A 25,443-nucleotide genomic window follows, 5' to 3' on the forward strand; every position below is an offset into this window, starting at 1 on the left:
CCATAGCATATTCTTGTAGAGAATTTAACGTTCTACAAAAAAGGTCTCTTATCATTTTTTGATAAATCCATCCATTCGAAAGTTATCGCAGCTGGAAGTCAAATCTATAATAAATTTCCAGATCTTTTTACTTTTCCAGCAAAACTATCAGACCAATCAAAAAATGTCATGGATTTTTTTTTATAGACAATTTTATTTCCTACAAATTATTTTCAGTGAAGTTCTTAAAAATACCGCATTGTTTTCTAGTTATTTTCATTTTAATGCCAAGCTCGGAAAAATAATAGTCTTCTACTCTATTCTGAGAACTTAAGATTAAAACGAAAATAACTAGAAAACAATGCGGAATTTGAATGAACTTCATTAAAAATAATTTGTAGGGAATAAAATTGTCTATAAAAAAGATTTCATGACATTTTTTGATTAGTCTGATAGTTTTGCTGGAAAAGTAAAAAGATCTGGAAATTTATTATAGATTTGACTTCCAGCTCCGATAACTTTCGAATGGATGGATTTATCAAAAAATAATACGAGACCTTTTTTGTAGAGCGTTAAATTCTCTACAAGAATATGCTATGGACTCATTTATATGACGTGCGAATGCCGAGCTAGAAAAATAAAAAAATAAAAAATTTTTTTTCCCATGTTATTTAAACGTAAAATTGTAAACGAGCTCGCCGAAGGCGGGCGAAGTTTGATCAAAATTATATGCAATGTCTCGTTCGAAGATGATAGACTCCCACCTCACTCTTTCCCAGATAATTAATATAAAGTTTACAAATGTACTTGAACCCACTATCATCTTCAATTTCAAGTGATAATTTTATACAAATCACACAAAACAATATGAGGATAGGGAGACTAGTGTGCGGGAGATGGCGTCTGAGCGCCACACTTTTAAAAAAAATCCTATGCGTTAAACGTTGTGAGTATAACATGACAAACATGACTACAATAGTATCTACAAGCCTCAACAAATTTATTTTACTCCTTTAGGTTCATTATAAAACGATTGGAGCCATCAGGTTTCGGAACTAAGAAATAAGAAGAGATAAACTGCCCCTCACAGTTATCACATTCCTCAATAGCACCCTTTCTCAACAGTTCCTTAATCTCTATATCAATTTTTTTTCTTTCTTCCTGTGACCAGATTTTTTCACTAGGAATAGTATATTACACTACAAGGGAAGAAAGTTGAAATTCCTGCCCTGTGTGATATGATGCCCGAGGCGAAGCCGAGGGCATCATGACACACAGGGCAGGGCTTTTAACTATCTTCCCGTGTGGTGTATACGATTTTTCTTTATACCTGGTCGAAAGTACGTTTATTAATTACATTTTTGAATACTATAAACAACACAACCACGTTCTGCCTTCAGCTGACAGGTCGGCCATGTTTTTTTTATTTGCTCCCTATTGACGCGCCTCTTTCGGACATACATAAAACTTTAATTTTCTTCCGTCTCCCTTTTTTTTTTTGTTGCGTTTTTGATGCCTGCCCCGCGACATTTGAAAGCACGAGCGAAGCGAGTGCGTCTGGTCGGCGGGGGCAGGCATCAAAAACAAAACAAAAAAAAAGACATAATTATACTTATAAAAAATAAAAATAAAAAATAATTATTTTTTTTCGAAAGAAATAAATTTATACCTATGAACAAGATTTTTTTCCTGCCAATAAATAATATATAAATGAATACATAATCTTTCCATAATTAACCTCGCCTCTGCATCAAAATCTTTTATCACCTCATCCTCGTCCATAGAGTCATCAGATGATACTTTTTCAGTCATTTTATTATTGCAAGTACACTGTTTACTTAAAATATCACAAACAACGAGACACGAAAACACTGACGTACATATAAATAAAGCAACGATCTATGATGTTATCGTCAAAAATTTTATTGATAAAGTGGTAGACGTTCAGTAGATGGCAGCAGCCGGCTGTTTCCGTAGGCACGAAAAAATTTTTTGCTCCCGGCGATGTAAGTGGGGCGCGTGTAACTCCACTAGGAGAGGGAAATGAGACTTTAGGCCTTAAAATTAGGGAGGGAAGTGCGTACTTTCGACTAAGGGATAAAGAAAAAGTTTTTTGACGTGGTATTTCCGTAAATGGTATTTTGTAACCCTGTAAGTAGCTGAGTATGTATTTATCAGCTGTGATTTCTTTCCATCTCTCCCTATAGAAAAACAGCCTTCCTGCTATCTTATTTACCTTATCTACCTCCTCGAGGATGAGTAACTCGTCGTCCGAGCTGTTGTCTTGGATGGTACTCGAGTGGTCCTGTACACTTTTGGTTTGAATTTTATCCGTCGCTTCTGATGATGACTCACCTGACGGTGTCCCGCCGGTGGGTATCTCACGTTTCCCTGGTCCCGAGATTTTGTTGATGGTTTCAATGGAGTCTTCTCTTTAATTTCAGCGCAAGCCTTTTCAATTTCTTTGGCATCTTTGACCATTTCTTTGAAGTTATCTCCATACAGCCATTCATTCGAGATCATCGAGTCTACTACTGGTTTGATATTTTTATTTAGCTGCGGAGTAATGAATGATTTTCGCGCCTCTGACTGTTGGAAAAAAACATCGACTAAGATCTGTCCAGCTTGGCTGATATAGTCGGTGAATAAGTCCTCATCACCGCCATCTTTAGGTGGGTCTAGCAGCATAGACATTGCTGCACCCAACGCTGATATAGCAGTACTGACGCAGTTCTGGGTCTCCAGAAAATGCTGGTCCCTCTTCTTGGCAACTTCTGACAGAAGCGGTAGTATCTCTAAGTTTATTTTAGGGGCCTCAGTAGAGAACTCACCCTTTCTATTGTACGCTTCCAGGATTGCCTTTTTATTCTTTTCCGGCAGACCTTTATTTTTCCACTCCAACCATGTGTTTTTCAGTTGGGGGTGGTGCTTTAGGTCCTTAAAATTATTTTCATTTGGGTCCATACCCAACAGTTTCAGGATATCATCTCCTGGTGCCGTACCATCTCCGTCAACCGCATTTTCATCTATGTTTTCCCTTTCTCTCATAGATTCCTCTTTATCTTTATCTGGAATATTTTCCGGGTCTGTATTTTCTTTCTCGTTTTCGAGATCTAGAAAAAGAACAATCTACACCAGTTAGGTAACTATGCGAGAAAAAACAGAGAGTGAGAGAGAAAGAGAGGGGGAGAGAGAAAGAGAGGGGGAGAGAGAAAGAGAGAGGCACTTATTGTTCAGTTTGTGACATTGGTGTTCTTATTGAACAGTCACAATATAAAAGCGATTGTCTCTCATGTCGTATGGACCATGGCAATACCACCCAGCTCTCGTATGGAAAGCTAAGTTCTCTCTTACATTTTTTTTTTTTTTCTTTTTTTTTACTTACCAATTTTATCAGTTTCAGGAGGATTATCTTTTTTAGAATTTTTTGATGTGAATTGTTCCTGTTGAACAGTCACCAACTCCTCGATTAACTTTGTTAGGTTATCCATGCGGTTCTCTAAGACATCTAGTCTATCATCTCTACGATGCTTGCGATTTTCCCGAGATCTTGATCGAAATCTAGATCTCCTCTTCCTCTTGTTATCTGACATAATTCAATGTTAATTGATGAACTTTACTAATAATAATTTACAAATTTTTTGAGTGGTATGCGAAAAAACGTCCTGATGTATGAACACAACGAAACAATATGAGGATAGGGAGACTAGTGTGCGGGAGATGGCGTCTGAGCGCCACACTTTTAAAAAAAATCGTATGCGTTAAACGTTGTGAGTATAACATGACAAGCATGACTACAATATTATCATCGAGAACGAGACATATAATATAATAGAAATTTACGATGAGCGACCTTTCAAAATCGATATTAAGAGCTCCTGTTTCCACAGGCTCCTTCTTTCATGACTAGGAAGATATTTCACTGCGAGTTTTGAAAAAAAAAAAAAAATAGTCGATTTTTTTGAACCGGTCTAATATATATGTCGAATTACCAGTTGAGGTATTAATGAGACTCGGGTTTACGTCGTTATCTTTGCCACTCATCTTATTTATTAAACAATTTAACGAACACACACAGGTAATTACTACTCACAAATATAGTATACACTAAACAATAAGATTACAAGCAATAATATCAGTATCGGACAACTACACAATATTAAAGTATCCGAGAAAATATCAAAGATTACAAGATATCAAATATTACACAATATTAAATACACAAATTATTACAAGCGACTAGTTTACTAAAGAATAACAACTATTGAAAATATTCTAGTTACTGTTGTAAAATGTATACGGCGGTAAAATTAAAATCGAAACGAATACACGATCGGTCGGATAGCAATGTCGTCCGTTCCTTTGCTCAATTAGAACTAACTCTCTGTACCCAATATTCTTGAGTCCCCGACTCGACCAAAACTATATCTCAGGTAATTTTTACAAACTCGTACAATTACTTCCATATGTTTAAAAACTCATTATACCGAAAATATTGCTATCTCTCGATCGTGTCTACGTTGGATGCCCAGACGGGCTCCTTCGACTTAAGTCTACCGTCATAAACGTAAATATGAAAACTAACAAAATCTTAAGCGGATTAAATTGTAAAATATTTTTACTAAGTTTTTATTGTCTAAAAACAAACTCAATATAGTTGGGACTTTCCCAAGTCTCAGGAAAAACCCAAGTATTATTTTATCTCCGACATATATATTATATACATACATATAAAAATATATATTTATACATACTGTGAAAATATTAGTCATGATGACAAAAAAAAATATAGTGAAAGTTAATGAGCAGGTTTTCGTCTCATAACTCACAATCGAGATAAACGAAAGTGACTCGGAAACGTTTTTATAGGAAATTGAATGCTCTACAAAAAATGTCTCTTAAGCAATTTCACTTTTTTTTTGTATTTCTTCTATATCTTAGAGTCCATTTGATCGATCGATTTGAAATTTTTAGATAAGATGACGGCCAACAAACTCTCTCGATTGCCACCTAAACCATCTCAATCGGTCGATTCATTAAAAAGATATCAAGAGTTGACATCCATACACACACAAACACAAACACACACACACACACACACACACACACACACACACACACACACACACACACACACACACACACACACACACACACATACAGACACTCGGACATCCTTCTGAAATTAGTCAGAATAGCTTCCTAGGACCTCAAAACATCAACATCTGATGAAAACTCAATTTTCGAAAATCGGGTGGTAACCAATAACTTCCCAAATTTTTGAAAATTAACAATTTTCTTAGCGAAAAGTTACAAAACACAAACTTTACAGGTAAAATATGCGTATAATTTTTACTAAACGTTTTTTTCGGCGTCCACAAGCAAGCGACGACGTTGTTTATTCTCGCTCTCAGTACAATTAGATTTTGCAATTATATCGGATTAATTACGTCCGTGGTGCGGAAAATTCCGGGTATTTCGAAACTAGAATGCATATTGATTGGCGAGGATAAGAAAAAGTAAAAAAACACAAATTTAACAGGAAAAAAATTCGTATGATTTTTACCTGTCGTTTTTTTCGACGCTTACAATAAAACGACGAAGTATTTTTTTCATGCCTTAGAAAATTTGATGTTCCAATTTTTTCGCATAAATGACGTCCGTGTTGCCGAAAAATCCAGATATTTTTAAGTTAGACTGCAGCATTTATTGGCAAGGATAAGAAAAAGTAAATAAACAAAAATTAAACAGAAGAAAATTCTTATAACTTCTTGCCGACGTTTTTTTCGGCGCTTGCAATAAATTGACGGCGGCTTATTTTCTGTCCTCGAAAATTTGATGTTCCAATATTTTTGGAAAAATGACGTTTGTCGTTCCGGGTCCGGGTATTTTAAAGCTAGATTGCACTTTTATTGGCAAGGATAAGGTAAAGTAAAAAAAACAAAAATTTAACAGATAAAAGAATAGTAAAATTTTCAGCCGACGTTTTTATCTACGCTTACAACAAAACGACGTTTTTATTTTGCCCTCGATAATTTGATCTTTCAATTTTTTTGAATTAATTAAGTTCCCAATATTAAAAATTCCGTGTATCTCAAAAGAAGATTGCACATTCATTGCCAAGGATAAGACGAAGTAAAAAATCAAAAATTTAACAGATAAAAGACTAGTAAAATTTTCAGCCGACGTTTTTTTTGACGCTTACAACAAAGCGACGACGTTTTTTTTTTGCCCTCGATAATTTGATCTTTCAATTTTTTTGAATTAATTAAGTTCCCAATATTGAAAATTCCGTGTATCTCAAAAGAAGATGGCACATTTATTGCCAAGGATAAGACGAAGTAAAAAAACCAAAATTCTACATATGAAAGGCTAGTACAATTTTCAGCCGACGTTTTTTTCGAAGAAATTTAAAAAAAATTTTTAAAAGTAGGCATAAGACGTAGTGTCTTTTTCTAACGGATAACGATTACTTTCTCGCTCTAGCAATTCCCGAAGATATCCGAAGTCCAATTTTTTCTAAGTCCCGTAGCAAGAAATTTTTTTAAGTCCTTATATTGAAAATTATAAAGGAAAAATTTCAAAAAATCGACAAAAATTCGTATATACCATTCGATTCAGAATTTTGCGAGATGAATTTCTGTCGTATCAAAAAAAACATTTTTTTTTTAATTGTTGATAAATTTCAAAAATTTTTAAAATGGGTTTTTTTTTATGAAAAAAAAAATTTTTTCTAACTGTCATTACCCGTAATTGTTTGGGTAATGGTTCAAACAAAATTATCCATTAGGTCATTTTATTTATTTTCTATTTTTTCCATTTTTTATTTAACAAAAAGTGATTTTTACTTTTTTTAAATTTAAAATTCGAAAAAATTTTTTTGGAAGTTACCAAATTTTTTTACGGTTGATATATGATTTAGTAAGAGAATAAAAAAAAAATTGTAAAAATATCGATTTGCTGCCGAGTTACACTCTTTTGTTTATCCACGCGCGGACGAAATGACGCGCCTTTTCGTTTTTCGCGCTTTATGATTTTTATCTCAGCAACTATTCGTCGTAGAGACTTCGTTCAAAATTCATTTTGTTCGTTATTAAATTCCAAAAACAATGATACTAGTTTGTCTTGATAACTTCTCAATACTTTCAGAGTTATTTCATTTTACATCTAATTTTTTTATAAAAAAAAAATTATCCACCTCCAAATTTATGGTAACTTTTTTCCTTATATTTTTTCTAGTATTTTAAAAAAAAATTTTTTCAAAATCGATCTTTACCCACCGAAAAAATGATCTTTGAACATTTTTTCGTGCGCATCGACTGGACTACCGACTTGGTCGGTAAGTTGAACTCTGCCTCGAATTTATTCTATCCAATTCAATGCGTTTTAATACGAAACACTGTTTTAAAAAATCGCCTTGAATCGGGTTGGTTCGTATTGGACTTCAATCCGACTTCGTTTGCTGAGGGTATTTCTGAACCCTACTCAACCAATTATGATAGGTTATGATAACATTCTTCGAAAAATCGACCATGAGGACAAATACAATAGCTAAATATTTAAAAAATCTACTTAAAAATTACAATATACACTTAAAATTGCTATCACTTGTAAAAAATTTAAGTTAACTGTGAAAATTACATTGAGCATCGTTAAATTTTTGCTTGGAAAAAATCAATATTTACTGATTCATATAAAAATAGTTCAATCATACAAAAAGTAGAAGTCGTTTTTAGAATTATTAAAAGTTAGTACATTAGTCATAACTTTTGTTTCGTAGTTGATAAATATGACATCTTTAATGTAATTCTACCTAGATAGTGTACATTTTAGAATGTTGGTAAGACGAATTGCTACTCCGGGAGATAAAATTACTATTTGAGATTGTAATTTTTAGTTCAGGGTATATGATGCCATTGATGTTGTATCCTACCCATGTACTTGCTATAAATTCAGAATTTCTAATCGTCATTGTGGCTGAGCTGTCAACGTACTTGGTCAGGGTGTGAAGAAACAGTGAGGACCGGGTTCGATCCCAACGTCGGGCAAATAATTTTATTTTTAAGCTCTGATTCTAAATTATTCCACATTTGTATACGTATGTGTGTGTGTTGTGTGCATGTGCGTCTCGTAAAAGTGATTCCCCATTCAACCTATGAATGTGTGTGTGTGTGTGTGTGTGTGTGTATGTTAAGTCCTGTTCGTCAGAAGGTAGTAGCACCTGAACACGCGTCCCCCGACGTGCATGATTATTATTTTAGAAGTGGGGACGAAATTACTATCTGGATTGGAGAAATTACAGTCTGGATTGTAAAAATTATTCGCCAGAACACATCCTTTACAAAGCGCATTAAATAATATTTACTAAGTACAATAGTAAAAATGATTGGTACATTATAGTTTTCATTTCGTCGATTGTAAATTTTATCTTGAGTGCAGTAATTTTCATAATGAACAGATATTACACTGGTCACAAAAATTAAGGGATAGAAATAAAATTCAAAATTTTTGGGTGATTTTCAACATGCTGTAACTCGGTGAAAAATAGTCGTAAAAAAAAATGAAGAAGACAAATCATAGCCTTAAGTTTCTAGTTTTCAGATCTGGACCTCAAATTTTTTTATCATTTACGATTCCAGAGTAATCATAAGAAGACCAACGAAAAAAAAAATTTTCAAAATTTTTGCTCGTCTTCCAACAAGTCTATGGGCTTCAAAAAATTTTTTTGGATAATCCGACCTTATGACTCTTTGAGGAAATTTTATGCCCTTTAATTTGGTGGCCTAAAAACGTCTCTACAAAGATTTGGCACCGCGTTATCATTGATCAAAGCAAAAAAGTCCATTTTGGATTTGATAATCAATAACTCCGGACGTATTAGTCACACAGAGAATGGAGGCAGGGTTTTAAAAACTGCGAAATATTCCCTATAAGGCAAAATTAGTGGCTTTTGATGGAAATACTTTTTTTGAAGTGATAATGTTTATTAGAAAACAGGTAAAAATTCGCATATTTAAGGATATTTGGAAATCTTGCTATAACTTTGGATATAACGGATAAACAAAGGATATCGTCGTTTTTTTTTCAACCCCAAAAAGCCCTGAAAGACCCCTGAAAATTTCAAAGCGCTGCGATTTTTCTTTCTTGGTGTTCCGAAGCTTTAAATTTATTGATTCAGCCAAAAATCTTATAATTAGCGATTCTTTGGTTTTTAATAATTTCTTCAATGTCAAAAAGTTTTTTTCAGTGACAAGCTCCGTTTCTTCAATCAAAAACAGTAATTCTTGTGTTATGTCCAATAAATTTTTTTATTTAATTTAATTTATTTCATTTCATAAATACATTTACGAAACTCTTTTTTACAAAAGCATGCGAAAACGCAGCATCAGTTCTACCATCACTTATGCGTATAAAAGTAGCGCGACGATTTTTGCAATACCCTGATTAAAAAAGTGAATTGAAAAGTATTGAAAATTATCTCAATTCTTTTCAATTCTCGGCGGTTTTGGAAAGTATTGAATGGAATTGAAATTTCGATCGTTTGAATACTTTCCAATTCCAAAGTGGAATTCGAAAGTATTGAAAAGAATTCAATCTTTCATCATTTCAATTTAGGTATTGAGAAGGATTCGGAAAGATTCAAAAATTTCAATTCATTTCAATCTTTTTCAATTCCACACATGACCCGAAATGTGATATTATTTAGGTATTGAGAAGGATTCAGAAAGATTCAAAAATTTCAATTCATTTCAATCTTTTTCAATTCCTCGGAAGTTCAGAAATTCTTTTATTATTTTGGGATTGAAAAGTATTCATTTTATGTCAAAATGAATACCTTGGGGTATAGAAAGTATTCGAAAGGATTCATTTCTCATCTTTTTCAATACTTTTCAATTCACTTTTTTAATCAGGGTAACGATGGACGAATAAATAAAAACGTCGTCATTTTCCACCAATGACATCAATTAAATTACTCCCATCAAACATCAATTAAAGTTTTTAAATAGCATGTGCACCATGGCTCAGGGCCTTAGTTGTTGATCAAATTTTCAGATCTCGAGACCTACGGTATCGTGTAAACGGTGACGTGGTTCTTGATCAGATCTTTAAATTTCGAGTCCTACGGTCCGCGTAAACGGCGTCGATAGCCCGAATCTTATCGCAAAAATCTGTCCTAGACAAGGCAATAAGTAACCGTCCTTAATGAAAGGTACTTGGCCGATAGTTCCTATCGTGAAGCGGTATTGTATTATTAACAACGGTTTATCGTATATTTAGATTCAGTTAAATTGTAGATTGATTCAGGTACTTGGCCGATATTTTCATATCGTGTAGCAGTATTATTTTGTTATTTACAATTATTATAAAAATCATTCCGACTCGATCGAATAGTGACACAAAAATCAAGTGTAATTGTAGTCCGATCTCAGGTCGAGATAATCTGCGCATAAAAAGCCGTAAGGCCACATAAGAATGCATTCAAAAATAAGTAAAAGTAATTAAAATTAATGATAACCAGATTAAATGGTTTTATATCTTTCATAAGTGCAAACCATTGTAACAGTTATAGTGCATAAGTGCTGTAATTGAAAAATTAAATAAAAAGACAAAAGATCATAATCTGAACTTAGTGAGTTCATTCGAAAATAGCACATAAGATTCTATCCTACTACCCCAGCCGCGCCCATTCAACCAACTCCTTCAGGAAGAGGCCGAGTGAGCTGCAAAGTCCTGGAGGGATACAACCTGCCCTACTAGAAGAAAGACTCATCTAAAGGTAAGTGTGAGACATTTAAAATATTTTCGCTCTATTGATAAATTTCTAAATGTAACGTGATCAAACTCGAAGGCGTTTGGATTTGTACTCTTCGAAAAACTCACAATAAATAATAAATATAGGAAGCGATAATCTTCCTCGTATTCTTCATTGTTGTCCGCATCCTCCAAATCGCTCGTTAAATTTTTCAACCGCTACCAAAGGGAGAAATCCCGGATAATTAATTTAAAACTAAGCAGCGGACATAACACTTAAAAAAAATTGAAAAAATATTTCATTTTCTAAATTTTTTTTTTTTTTTAAGAAAATTGATTTTTTTGAAATTTTTTTTTTTATATTTTTCTTCTTTATCATCTTCACAATTGATTTCCTTAACCTCTAAATCATTTCGAAGATGATAAAGAAGAAAAATATCGAAAAAACAAAAATTCAAAAAAATCAATTAAAAAAAAAAAAAAAAAAATTTTTTTTTAATTTTTTTCAAGGATTAATGTTTTTGATTGAAGAAACGATGCTTGTCGCTAAAAAAAACTTTTTGACATTGAAGAGATGATTGAAAACCAAAGAATCGCTAATTATGCGAATTTTGGCTGAATCATTAAATTTAAAGCTTCGGGACACTAAGAAAGGCGATATTCTTTGTTTATCCATTATATCCAAAGTTATAGCAAGATTTCCAAATATCTTCAAATATGCGAATTTTTACCTTTTTTTTAATAAATTTTATCGCTTCAAAAAAAATTTTTCTATCAAATGTCACTAATTTTGCCTTATAGAGAATATTTTCTAGTTTTCAAAACCCTGCTTCTATTCTCTGTACGACCAATACATCTGGAGTTATTGATTATCAAAGCCAAAATGGACTTTTTTGCTTTGATCAATGATAACTCGGCGCCAAATCGTCGTAGAGACGTTTATAGGCCACCAAATTAAAGGGTATAAAATTTTCTAAAAGAGACACAAGGTTGGATTATCCAAAAAAATTTATTGAAGCCCATAGACTTGTTGGAAAACGAGCAAAAATTTTGAAAATTTTTTTTTCGTCGGTTTTCTTATGATTACTCTGGAACCGTGCATGATAAAAAAATTTGAGGTCCAGATCTGAAAACTAGAATCTTTAAACTACAATTTGCCTTCTTTATTTTTTTTACGACCATTTTTCACCGAGTTACAGCATGTTGAAAATCACCCAAAAATTTCAAATTTTTTTTCTATCCCTTAATTTTTGTGACCAGTGTATTATTCTCAATAATATGTTGTAATTTGTACTTTGACTTATGTGAAAGTTTTAATTTTTTTTAACATTTTGAGATTTCTTTCTCAGATTGTAATTTTTATTTCAAATTTAGTAAAAATTTTTTAATTTTTTTCTCCGTGTGGAAATAATCAATAGAAGGATTTTTATTTTATTCGAAAAAAAATCTCTTTCGAAATTTTTCGGTTAACGATATCACTTGGATAAAATTTAATTTTGATGGTTGAGGTGTCATTCGACGCGGCTTATAAATTTCCTAGTATTTTATACGAATTTTTCTCATTAAAAAATAAAATGATATGCCAACAACATGAGTTACCAATATTTATATGTAAATGTCTATATTTTTTATTTTCATATGGCAATTTTATAAAGATACAAGTTTCATGAACTCATACTACGCATGGTTTGTTCTTGATCGATTCATAAAGATTGCTTAATGCGATTTAACAAGAAATGTTAAGACTTCACTCACGTATGCACACAAGTGGAATCGATCAATGCGAATCGGAATTGTGTGTAGCACAGTGTATCCAAAGACACCCCCTTAATGTTGGTATACCATCTACTTTTGTGACAACCCTTTATACCGTCACCCAACAGCCGGATACATTTCTAGCCACGTAGCATCATCGTTTTACCAAACACTTTGACCTTCTCTAGTATGCATTTATAAATGAATAAATATTTACATATTCGTATTTTTTGATTTCAGTCTATAGTTTTAATGTAATACGCAGAAAAACTTCGAACCTGTGTCATTTATGAGTAATGAATTGGGTATAAAGCTTGATTGAAATTAGCTTTAATTCTAAGCTTTCTCAATAAAGTATGGAAACTCAGACATTTGGTAGTGTTCGATTCGATGCTTTCTGATTTGTGCTTTCTTAAGACCTTAAGCTTGGGTAGAAATATCACGCGGGTTGCAATGCCCTTCTTTTCTCTCTAAGCACATAATATAATATTTTCAAGGGTGATGTAAAATTTGTCTCATGTTTATATTTGTATCCCGCGTTACAAGTAGGATCGTCTACATACAAAATTTGTAAGTCAAATAATACATATGTTAATTAATCAATTCAACCATAATCGAACTGTAAGAATATGTGTATGCATAGCAAAAATAAGAGAGAAAAAATCACATGAGAAATTTTTCTCAATACATGCCTGCGTGATTTAAACGGTAAAAAGTTGCACGAAGATAAATAGCTTTAAAAGCAAGTGTGATTTTTCATTTATTTTATTTATGTACACAAAATCAACGTAATAAAAAATCATTCGATTAAAAATGAAATTTTTTTATTCAACAAAACATCAAACTAAATCTCATTTGCGTTAATATGATTCGACTTTCTATAAACAAATCATTTTAGGGGCAAGTTCTAAAAATTTTTTGCTCAGAAATCATAGAGTGATTTCAAAATTCACTATCTCTCTTGCTTTTTTTTACAGGGGTAACGAGAGAAAAGAAAAAAATCACGATACCCGATGATAATTCAGTATATGCTTTTGCCGACACTGACTAATGATCGTTCGAGTCAACGGTTAATGCTACAGGCTTTTTGGCACGCAATATCCTATTCTAATTTTTTTTCAATACACTATCGTATGGCTTTGTCTTTATAGTTTATGCTGTTGTATGTATATGCAAGTATATTAATTTATATATATATTGTGGATTGGTAATGGCAGAAACATTGATTAGAAATTGTTATGCCTTTACGAATGTAAGTAATGTACAATATTATAAGAATTATATATAATTATAGGATATGTGCCCATAATTTCTAGGAACAGTTTCTGTAACTGTAGGAAAAATTCCTATAATTACGGTAAACGTTTCTTTATTGAATGGTTATTCAACTACAAAAACGATTACCATAATCGTGGAAAACCTTCCTATACTACTGTCATAAACGTTACCGAACATTATTACAATGATTACCATAATAAATTAGCAGCTATTAGTTTAATAGTAAAGTAGCGGTTATTATACTATTATGGTAGCTGTTTCCACAATATGAGAAGTTTCTAAATTTTATGACAATCATTACCATACTATTATAGTAACTATTACCATATTATCATAGTAACCATTACCACAGTATATGGTAAGGATTACCATATTAGTATGAGAACGACTACGATAATGACATAGGAACTATGATTATAATTGAATAGGAATTATTCTAATATCGGATACGAATGAAACCCATTAAGAAAATAATGATTACCATATTTCCTATATTTACCATTCCTATAATTGATATTTTGAAAAAACGGTACCATACAATATAGGAACCATTCTCATAATGTATTGTAACAGTTACCGTGAATTTTTCTGTGGATATTATTTAGGAAGCCTTCATAAAAATTATCATCGTAAAGTATTTTTCAATGAAATTTTATAAAAATTAATGTGAATCTATTGTTTATTGATATATTTTTTCGGTTATGATTTATTTTCAGTTCGTATACTAGCAAGAGAAAATAAAAATACATATCTATTATTGTATAAATTCATATAAAAAACACAGGGCTAAGGTTATCCCGTGACCAGAATAATGGAGGTAAAAGTACACTGTTAAATGAAAGTGAGCACACAAATTCTTCATTCCCAAACTAGAACGGAATTTAACTTCATTACTTCAGTAATTATATTTTCTAGTAACCTGTAATATATCTGTGCGTATGTGGTGAGAGCAGGTGAAAGTGCTGAGTGGTGATATTAGCAAGTACAAAAATAACAAATAAAAAAAAACAATGGTCAACATTGAGCTCCCAGCGAAATTGGAATCCATAAATAATATGAATACTCGTCGCTGTTGAGCACTTTATGAGACTGATAGTTTCTATGAAAAATACATATGAATGTTTGCTTTTCAAGAATCAATAATTCAAAAATTTTTAACGTGCACGCAAACTCGCTGGTGGCTCTCGACATTATATTTTGTGTCCTAATTCCTCTTAAACTTTTTTCGTTGCCTTGTTTACGATAAAATATAATAATAAATCTTTGTGGTATCATATTTATATAATTCCAGAATCAAACTTTATGATACCTCTTTTACCAACAATTTGCTTTATTGACTTATTTCGTTGGTCCCACCTCAATAATTCACCCGATCCGTTATTAAATAATTAAACTAGAGTTTCATTCAAATTAAATCTCATTTATTCGCCTGATAAATTGTTTTAGAATTTTTTTTTAAGTATACATTAATTATTATTTGCATATTTTATTTGAATACATAAAAAAAGATTTTGCAATTTCTCAATGTTGGTGACGCAATCAGTTAATAATGATTCCAACATCGAATGAGATACGTTTAAAAAAATTTACATTTCATCTATAGAACATTCCAATCTATTTATTATTTAATTTAACAAATAAACTGACAATACCTGGGGAATTAAAAAAAAAATCATAATAATCAATAAGAGCCTTCACATTTGACGAAAAAGGGAATAAGCGAATTCACGAAATTTTCCACTTTTGAAATTAAAAATTTATCTCAACATTTATTTGTTATCAAATTAATAAACTTTTATGTATTTTATGATTTTAACTCAAAATTTCATTAAAGAATATCATTAATTATCTACCTTTTTAACTTCCCGATGAGAAAATTGAAAATTTTCGAAAAAATGGGAAATTTTTTAGTTCGATTTAATTTTCGGAAACCGAGGTTTCAACACATCTTGACGTTTTAAGGTCTTAAAAAACTATTCTGACTAATTTCGAGATAATATTTGACTGGATTTATGTGCACAGAAAAAACTGTGTATTATTGAAATAATTTCGTACCTCTTTAGAAGTATATTTTGCTTTTCTTTGCGATAAAAAATTGTAATAATCAATTCTAGATTCGAAAACATCATCTGATTATGTGTATGAAAAAAGGAAATTATTCAAATGATGTCTGAATATCATTTTGAATTTGGACAATTTAAGTTGGGTTCTGCAGTTTTCAAACGGAAAAAAAATTCTAAGACATACAGAACCGTTAAAATAAAATACAAATATTTTTCACTTGACTATATTATTATTCATGTATATATTTTATATGTATAGGAATGATTCTGATATTTATATAACCGATAAACGTGAATGAGAAATCCATATTAAAACATGCAAATCCAAGGATACATAGGGAGATAAAAACTCGCTTTAGAGGTCTTAGCCGGTCTTTGGTATACGCCCGCGTAACAGACCGCAACAGCAGTAGTGAGCTGGCACCATCACCAATAGCATTACCCATAGATTTTAGGGATTTCAGGGGTTTGAATTTCACAGTAACATAAACTTTTGAAAGATAGAGAATTCGTGTTGACGTATAACCCGCACGAGTGAACGCCATCCTAACCAACTCATTCCAAGCCATCTAGCCAACCCAACCCACGCATCCACCCAGTGTGTATTAGTATGTCCGAATAAAAAGGGGAAGAGAATAGTCATGTAGTGAACTTAATTCAAAGTATTGTAGTTATGTGGCCATTCTGAGAGCATTGATTGTTCTCTCAAGTTGTTCAATTACAACCATCATCAATCAATGACACTTTTTCTGCTCTTTCCAACTCCTCTTCTCCACTCACATGTGTCCTGTATTTTATTTTGCGCTTGAGCTATTGTATATCAGCCATGAGATCTCTATCTATCCTCCCATATATTTAAGATTCCGAGTACCTATATAACACTCTACATAACTCGGGAACTTACTAAACTGCTGCAAAAGAATAGAAACATTGACAACACCAAGATAGTTCACATTGAATTAGACAGATGTCGAATACTGTCTTATACAAAAAATTCTGAGTGATCATTCTAAATTCTATTCGAAGGAAGAACTATGAGAATAACTTGTCTGTAGTAGATTCTGAATGAATTCCAACAGTGATCATAAAAAAAACGCTGCTTTAAAACGACACGATCTAATATTTATGATTCAGTGTCATCAAAGATGATAATATAAAGTAAGAGGTTGAGTGACCTATTTGGTCTTATAGTAAAATATAAAATTAAGTTTGATAAAATACACGAACAGAATAATCCAATATAATTTATGACGTTAACATCGTAATCGTGGAGTATGCTTTCGTTAGCATCAATTTTAAAGTGTCTTATTTTGAAATTTACCATGTAAGTTGGATTTTTCACTATTTAACATGGTAAGTTTTACACAGACTTTTTGAATTGAAAATTATTTCAAAAATTGCAATGTTAACATCGAAAAGAGAATAAAATAACAATTATAATCATAGTCTGACACCCAGCACACACCACTTTTTTTTTGTGGTCCTGTGAAATGATTTTAAAAAATATAATGTTTCAACATCGTAAAAAAAAATAAAATAAAAATTACAATTTAAAATTTATTCCTATATTGATCTTTCTATTTACTTTTGAATAAAATAAATATTACAGTGCTGTCTCTGTTATAATACCATGTAAGTTATAAAGAGGCTGTCACGATCGGAGTGAGTGAAGGCGACGGGCGAAAGGATTATTTTGTTTATTATTTAATCTCGAAATACCGAATTACCTCGTTCTATAACTCAGCCAAGGAGTTCGATTGAACCGTCACGTGGTTAGTGTGAGAACTTATGAGTGATTGGGTACCGATTATTAAATTATAAGTTATAATATGAAATTATTTTATTCTGTCATCCAACCAAGGAATTGGCGTCACGTGGCTGATATAAGAATGTTTTAATTTCTTATTGTTTTATAACTTATTTGTCTATTCGTACCGAGCGGATGTACTATAGACCGTCCCGTTCAATGACCTGCGTGGCGTTAGGGTAGGTCCGGGATTTTTGAGCGAGAGGGATATTGGGTCGGTGAATATGGGTCCTCGAGAAGACCGTGTTCTTTCTTCGTCTTACTTAGGGTTTACTATGACTTAATTTACTAGCACTTGAATGCTGGAGAAAAAGGACAGTAAATGAAAAGACGAATGTATAAAAAGAAAAACATGTGTAGTATATTGACAGGTTAAATCTTACATGTAAATATTATAATTTTAGACTTACCCAGAAGGGTTGATATACCTGCACACACACTCACTCCAAATTTACCAGTTTGAATTTGTGTACACAGGAGCTTACAATATTTTATGACAGTTTTTAATTGAGATTCACAGGTTGAATCGATTCACACGAACGCACTGCACGCTGAACCGAAAGGCTGGCTTTGCTGTCGAGTGTATTTATGATGATATATATAAATATTTATATCTTCTTTTAGGGTTTTATTAAAGAATTTACTATTCCCGAACGAGGACTTCGATTGCCTAGGCGTAGAGCGTCACGAGAGCGAACGTTGGATTCTTACTCGCGGATAGATCCGACAAGGGTTTTAGTTGCGGTGGTAATGACTGATTTTAATTGTTTTTCCGGGGTTTATGTACGAAAATTTCGGGAGGAAAGTGGGGCTGAAAATATTGAGAGCGTGAGAATAAAGGATTAGATCATAAATTTGAGTGACATTTACTTTCATTCTCGGAAACCTGTCATCTTAGAAAATTTACTGTTTGTAGGGGACTCAGAGATACAAACGGTTAATTCATTTGCGACCAAATATTAATTACTTGAATCCATTAGTGATACATATTTTTAAAAGCGATAATTTAATTTTAAGAAAATATTTTAAAATTTACCTCTGATCTCCATATGGAGATGATAGAAAATAACAGGAAATCGTAAATTTAAGTGACATTTATTTTAATTTTTGGAGCTCTGAAAATTATATCACCAAAAATTATCGGCTACCGGAATCCATGGGAAACCGTTAGTTTCATTAGCGGGCGGATATGCACTCTTTAATTCCATTAGCAGCGAGACAGAAAAAAATGAAATTTTGATTTAAATGACAGGAGCTCTTTACTCTACTTTTCGGATAAATAAAATCAACGGAGAATTCGTGGGAATTGTAATATTCATCGATGTTAGATGATGTTAAATTAAGTGCTTGGGTGATAAAATTTTGGTCTATGGGAGAATTCTTAAGCTAACACTGTTTAGACATTAAAATTTACTTGAGGCTATATGTGGAGTTTGGCTTTTGAGGACTTTACCGAGTAGACCGGCCATCGCAGTGCAGATGCGCTTATGAGAGAGAAAGATAGATACTTGTCTATCCGTTGGGTTTTACTTCTATTTCACTCTCTCTTTCTCCATGCGTTATACTATGATACTTTGATATTATAGTTATCATTTATTCCAGAATACTTTTAATTGATTCAGAGCAAGTCCAACATCTTTTTAAAAATTATTGGATGTGCTCTGAATTATAAAAACAAAAAAAAAGAATTTTAAATTAAAGTACGGTTAAGTCGCGATCCATTTGTAACGATCATTACAGGCCATTCAGCAGCCGAAATGAAAGGTAGATTTTCCAATTAATCTATATAAAAAGTTTCGTACATACTTATCTTGTGATACATGTTAGTGTAGTCATAATATGGATTCAGGTTCGTTTTCTAAGAGTGAGGTTTAAAAAAAGACAACGACTATTTTTGATAGAAAACTTCAGATAGTTGATTTGACAAAAAATTATGTAGGTAATGTACCAAACTAACCTTCACGTAAACAAAGCATAGAAAATTTAATTAGTATGAGATCATAATTGTAATCGCTATTACGATGGCAAGACTAGTTATAATTATAGGACGTACAGGTACGATTGAAACAACATAAATAACAAAAGAAATTATTTCAAATTATAAAATACTTGTGAAATTTACAGGTTATTTTGTTCACAATAAAAAACAACTGACAAAATTTTATTATAATGGGGAATGCATAAGTTATGTGGAATGAACACCATATTTTCAACATTTTTTGATTCTAGTAGAATTTTTAAGGCTATCAAATTATTGGCAGAAATGGTCAAAACATAAAGTTTAAGGTCAAAAACTAAAGCTTACTAAACAAGCTTTAAGATACTTTTTACTGAAATTGTCTATCAGTTTTAGTTTTAATGTTATATGAATTTCAACAGTGAATGAAAACTGATTTGTTCGAAAAATCGTGAAAATTTCCAACAGCCGTTACTTCAAAACTAATGAACCGATTTAGCTCAACTTCGATTTTGATAAAGATAATCGCCTATAGAATAAGTGTAAAAAATTTCTTTAAGATCCGATAAGAACGGTGGGCGCTATCGTAATGACAAGACCAGTGATAATCATAGGGATTAGAGGTACATTTGATACATCATAAATAATGAAAGAAATACTTTTAAAATATAACAAGCATAAGTTATGTGGGGTGAAAATCAGATTTTCAACATTTTTTGATTCTATTAAAATTTTTAAGGCTATCAAGTTATTGGAAAAAATGGTCAAAATATAAAGTTTAAGGTTATAAATTAACGCTTATTAGTCAAGCTTTAAAACACTTTTTACATAAATTATCTATGAGTTTTAGTTTTAAAGTTATATGGACTTTCAATGTGATTGACAACTGATTTTTTCGAAAAATCGTTAAAAATTTTAAACAGCCATAACATTCAGCCCATTCTCGAACTTAACTGTGGTAATTACACATAAAATTAGTGTCAAAAATTTCATTAAGATCGGATCAGAATTGTAGACGCAATCGTGTCCTCGAAAATCCGTTCTATTACATAAATATATACATTGGTCACAAAAATTAAAGGATAGAAAATAAATTCTAAATTTTTGGGTAATTTTCAACATGCTGTAACTCGGTGAAAAATGGTCGTAGAGTACAAGTAAAAAATGTAAATTGTAGCCTTAAGTTTCTTGTTTTTAAATCTGAACTTCAAATAAGTCAATGGGCTTTATTAAATTTTTTTGAATAATCTGACCTTATGTCTTTTTTAGAAAATTTTATGCCCTTTAATTTGCCGGCCTCAAAAAGTATCTTCGACGATTTGGCGCCGAGTAATCATTGATCAAAGCAAAAAAGTCCATTTTGGCTTTGATAATTAATAACTCTAGAGGTATTAGTCATACAGAGAATGGAAGTAGGGCTTTGAAAACTGCATAACATTCTCTATAAGGCAAAATTGATAATTGATCAATGATAACTCGGCGCCAAATCTTTGTAGAGACGTTTTTAGGCCGCCAAATTAAAGGGCATAAAATTTCCTAAAAGAGTCATAAGGTCGGATTATCCAAAAAAAATTTTTGAAGCCCATAGACTCATTGGAAGACGAGTAAAAATTTTGAAAATTTTTTCTCCGTCGGTTTTCTTAGGATTACTCCGGAACCGTGCAAAAAAATTGAAAACTACAAACTTAAGGCTACAATTTACATTTTTTATCTTCATTCTAAGACCATTTTCCACCGAGTTACAGTATGTTGAAAATCACCCAAAAATTCAGAATTTTTTTTCTATCCTTTAATTTTTGTGATCAGTGTATACATACATGTATCAATTTTTCAACGAATGGTATTTTTGAACTCTACTCAACTAATTATGATAGTTTATGACAAAATTCCTTGAAAAATCGACCATGAGGACAAATACAAAAGTAAGATTTTTAAAAAGAGTATACCTAAAAATGACGATGTTACATCCTAATTTTTAAAAAGTAATTGTGTCCACCGTAAAACGCATTCTCGTGACTTATGACTGTTTATTCTTATCGTTTCTATGAATCTCAAAAACTTCTTAGACTTGTGGGCTCTCCTGTGGCCGATCGGTTCAAGGCGTCGGTCAGTTCACATTCGGAAGGTCTCGTAACTTTTAGATCGTAAAATATATACTAAAGAGCATAAGACTTTGTGTTATTTGTCTGGACTATTATTTTCTAAATGAAGTTTCCAATGCTACATCGTAAAAATTATTATTTTAAAGGTATAGTCCACCACTACAATTTAATTAGAATTTTTCTTTTTCCGTGTATAATGTTAAAAATTAAGCCACGTTGTTATTAGTTGTCATAAGAGAGTGAGAAGAGCAATTGCTTGTACGTTTGCTGTTTATGTTATACTGTGAATGCATAATATAATACAGGTGAAGAGTTGTAATAGTATTGTGTTAAACATGTAGGTGTTGAGCCTACAAAAGAATGATTGATCCTAGGAAAACTGTAACCGTTAACATAAGTAAAGACCGGTCCACGTGTAATCATTTGACTCAACGTGTGTTGTTATTTACCCGCGCGAGTATTTCTTGCTAAGATCTTTTGGCCGATCTTCTACTCTATTCTTGCTCACCATCGTATGTCCTATTAGCGGTACTATCGTGCATTATATTGCATTACGCGGGTAGTGACTAGTACCTAGTAATTTTTCTAGATGTAGTCACACCAGTTTAACTATGCCTTGTGGATATATAACCTGCTCATAAGTAATGATGAACTACTTTATCGATACCATTTCTGATTCAATTACTGATTATTGTAAAGTGTGCGATTTGTTATTTGTTTTGCTATTTCGTTGGTTTCTCCTGTTGCTATTCATAATTATGTAGTGATTGATGTATTCGTTTTTTGAAAATCGAGATAAAAAAAAAAATGCAAAGAAAACGCTATCTGGCAGCCCGAATGTAAGGTAAATTTTTCTAAAAATGTTCTGAAAATTTTGTAAATTCATAATTAATAAAATGTATATTTTCAAATAATGATGTAACAGTAAGATTAAAAAATTATTGATTTCACGTCCGGGGTAGGTATTTTAATACTTAAATTAGATAATTCGCGGTTATCGATGCACAATAAAGAAATCAATAAAAGAAAATAGCGGGCTACTTTGTTCCCGTTTAATTAATACGCGTCAATTTAGACGTTAAAAATATATTAAAGCAACGTACTCAGTATCGAGGGTGGTTGCATACATGTGTCGTAACTCGCGCTTATTATGATTAGTATTTTATTTGCCTACCTTGATGGACGTGATTTGTTTGATAGTAATTCACCGAGCGGATGCGAATTCTATCGGGTTCCTAATTTATTTATTCTGCGTGGCTACTAGGGTATGAGGAATGAAAGAGAGGTGGGCTGCCGAATAGACCTCGAGAAGTCTTATTCTCTACGATTTGGGAAAGTGAAAAGTTTGTGGAAATGATGAAACTTGTTTTAGAGAAAGAGAAGAATATATTCTGTTGCCAGTGTGTTCACAATGCTTATTAATTCCTGTTACAATCTAGTGTTAGTAATGCGGTAGGTTTTTAAGTAGTGCGTTTGCTTACCCCTTTTGGGTGTGACCCGTGAATCTTCTAGTCACTTGCAATGAACAAGTCTATTCATGACTCGAATCAGATTCGGAACGTACTCACAAGTTGAGCGTTGTGTGCGGAAATACTACTCACACGGAGCGTTAATTCCCCACAGAATCCAAATGGGGTACAGATCAGTGTTTTGATCACCGAAGAACGTACTCACAAGTTGAGCGTAATGCTTTGATTAGCGAATCAATTGCAGGGTACTCACAAGTTGAGCGTTGCTGCTGCCACCATGGGGCTCAATTCGCTTGGTAAATCAACTTCTCTATGCCAATTAGACCTGAATAATGGTATTATTCGAGCGTAGAACAGACTTGCTTGCACTACTGAGTTCAGTCTTTACTTGGTTACAACTGAGAGCGACTGACTGGCTTTGGAAGATTCTCGGAGGTTCATATACAGATTTTAGGGGTCTACTGCGCACCCTGAGTCTCTGGAAAGGATGTTTTAGAAGATAAAGTGAATGTATGGTACCAAATGGGGTAGGTTACCCTTGGACATTCACTTTGTGACGCCACCAGATCTCTCCAATGCTTTCACCATAATTGGGACATCCGAGAGATCTGGGTCTCAGGGTTGTTTTTCGTTAGAGATCTCAGCGTTGCGACATCAAACACCTAATGATTTTAATATTTACGTAGCAAACGTCACATTGAATTAACTACACTGAGAGAAATGTATGGTAACTATTCCTATTGCAATAAAAAAGTGTAGTTAATATTACTTTGCTACTTAGTACTCAATCCACAAAAAGAAAAGCATCTAAAATATTACTATATTGTATAGTCTGATTTATATTACGTATAGGAAATAGTCCTGTGTTGTCAAGTAATTTGTCACGGTATTTAAATATCGCGGCATCTTCGCATTAGGTCGGAGAGGGGCAGCAGACGGCAGCACACGCTGCTCAACACGTCTCGAATATTATTATTATTATCATTACTATTATTATTATTATTTTATGTATTATCTTATTTTATTTACTGTGTTTCTATTATGTATTCAATTTCCTAGGTAAAAAATTGCGTTCAGCTCAGTAAAATTTACTGAATTTTATAAACGATAAAATGGATTTTATATACGCTGGGATGGATAATTGCGCATTTATTTATTTAATTATTTGATTATTATTATTATTATTTTGGTTGGTTGACGCATGCGCGTCAACGCAACAGTTGGCCGCCGTAAATTTGTTTATTTATTTAAAATAAATTTACGGGTCTTATAAATAAAATGAGGGAATATTTGTTTATAATATTATATTATTAATTGGCCCTGAAATATGCGAATGGTCATTTAATGTCGGGAATGGACAAATTACATACAAAACAACTCATGCATCATGTTGGTGTCGATGAGTACATTAACATGCGACAGGTATATGGCTCCATTGGTTAAAATGGGAGAACACTATAAGATGGCGCCGGCCGAGGTGCCGGCATGGGACTCACGTGCTGCCATGGCCAGACGTGGATAAGCAATTGTAAGAGCAAGGTGTGTTGCTGTTGCCATAAAATATTTCTTTGTTGGGACGCCATTTGGCAATTATTGAAATTTATAAAGTGTATGGGACACTTGGCAATCGCATTTAATTCGAGTTGTTGCAGTAATTATTGCCAATTTAATAATTGAGACCAATGGAACCTGTACGCATTTTATATTACAACGGAGACTGTAAGTACCTTTGTGCTATATACATTGGCGTGTAATTTGTTCCCGCGTTGGTGGCCATTTGTATATCTTTCACGTGGGAGTGAGAGAAAGAGCAATACTTATAGTAGATTCCAATACATATATATACTTGCGTACTTGTTTGTCCCAGCGGAAACTTATCCAAAACTTGGAAACCTAATAATTATTATTGTATTGATGGATTAATTATTAGGGAGTGTCCATATGTTTTGGCGGTAAATATTAAAAATATTTACATTTATTATTTATAATTTTGAGTATTATTGGGAACGTTTTATTTTAGTTGCGGTAGATATTTACAATTAATCAATTTTTATCTGGAAACATTTCTGAGTTGATGCGATAATTATCATTTGTATTATTTATTATTTTGCGGTAAATATCTACCCATATGTACCTTATTATTTGCTTAGTATTTAGCATTTTGAACAGTATTTTACAATTATCTAAATATCACCAGTGGTTCTGATATTAAATTTGCGTTAAACAATCAAAGTATTCCTGAATTTCTGCGTATTCCACAATTAATAGTGTGATATAATTT

At 32.4% G+C, this 25,443-nt stretch overlaps 1 long non-coding RNA gene across 6 annotated transcripts in view; it reads right to left on the minus strand.

The window, feature by feature from the left end:
• The window catches only part of LOC130674497 (uncharacterized), a 96,742-nt gene that overhangs the window by 67,135 nt on the left and 4,164 nt on the right, over window positions 1–25,443 (minus strand). The gene's annotated exons all lie outside the window — the stretch shown is intronic.

Source organism: Microplitis mediator, chromosome 1 (assembly GCF_029852145.1).
Source record: "Microplitis mediator isolate UGA2020A chromosome 1, iyMicMedi2.1, whole genome shotgun sequence".
Lineage (NCBI taxonomy): Eukaryota > Metazoa > Arthropoda > Insecta > Hymenoptera > Braconidae > Microplitis > Microplitis mediator.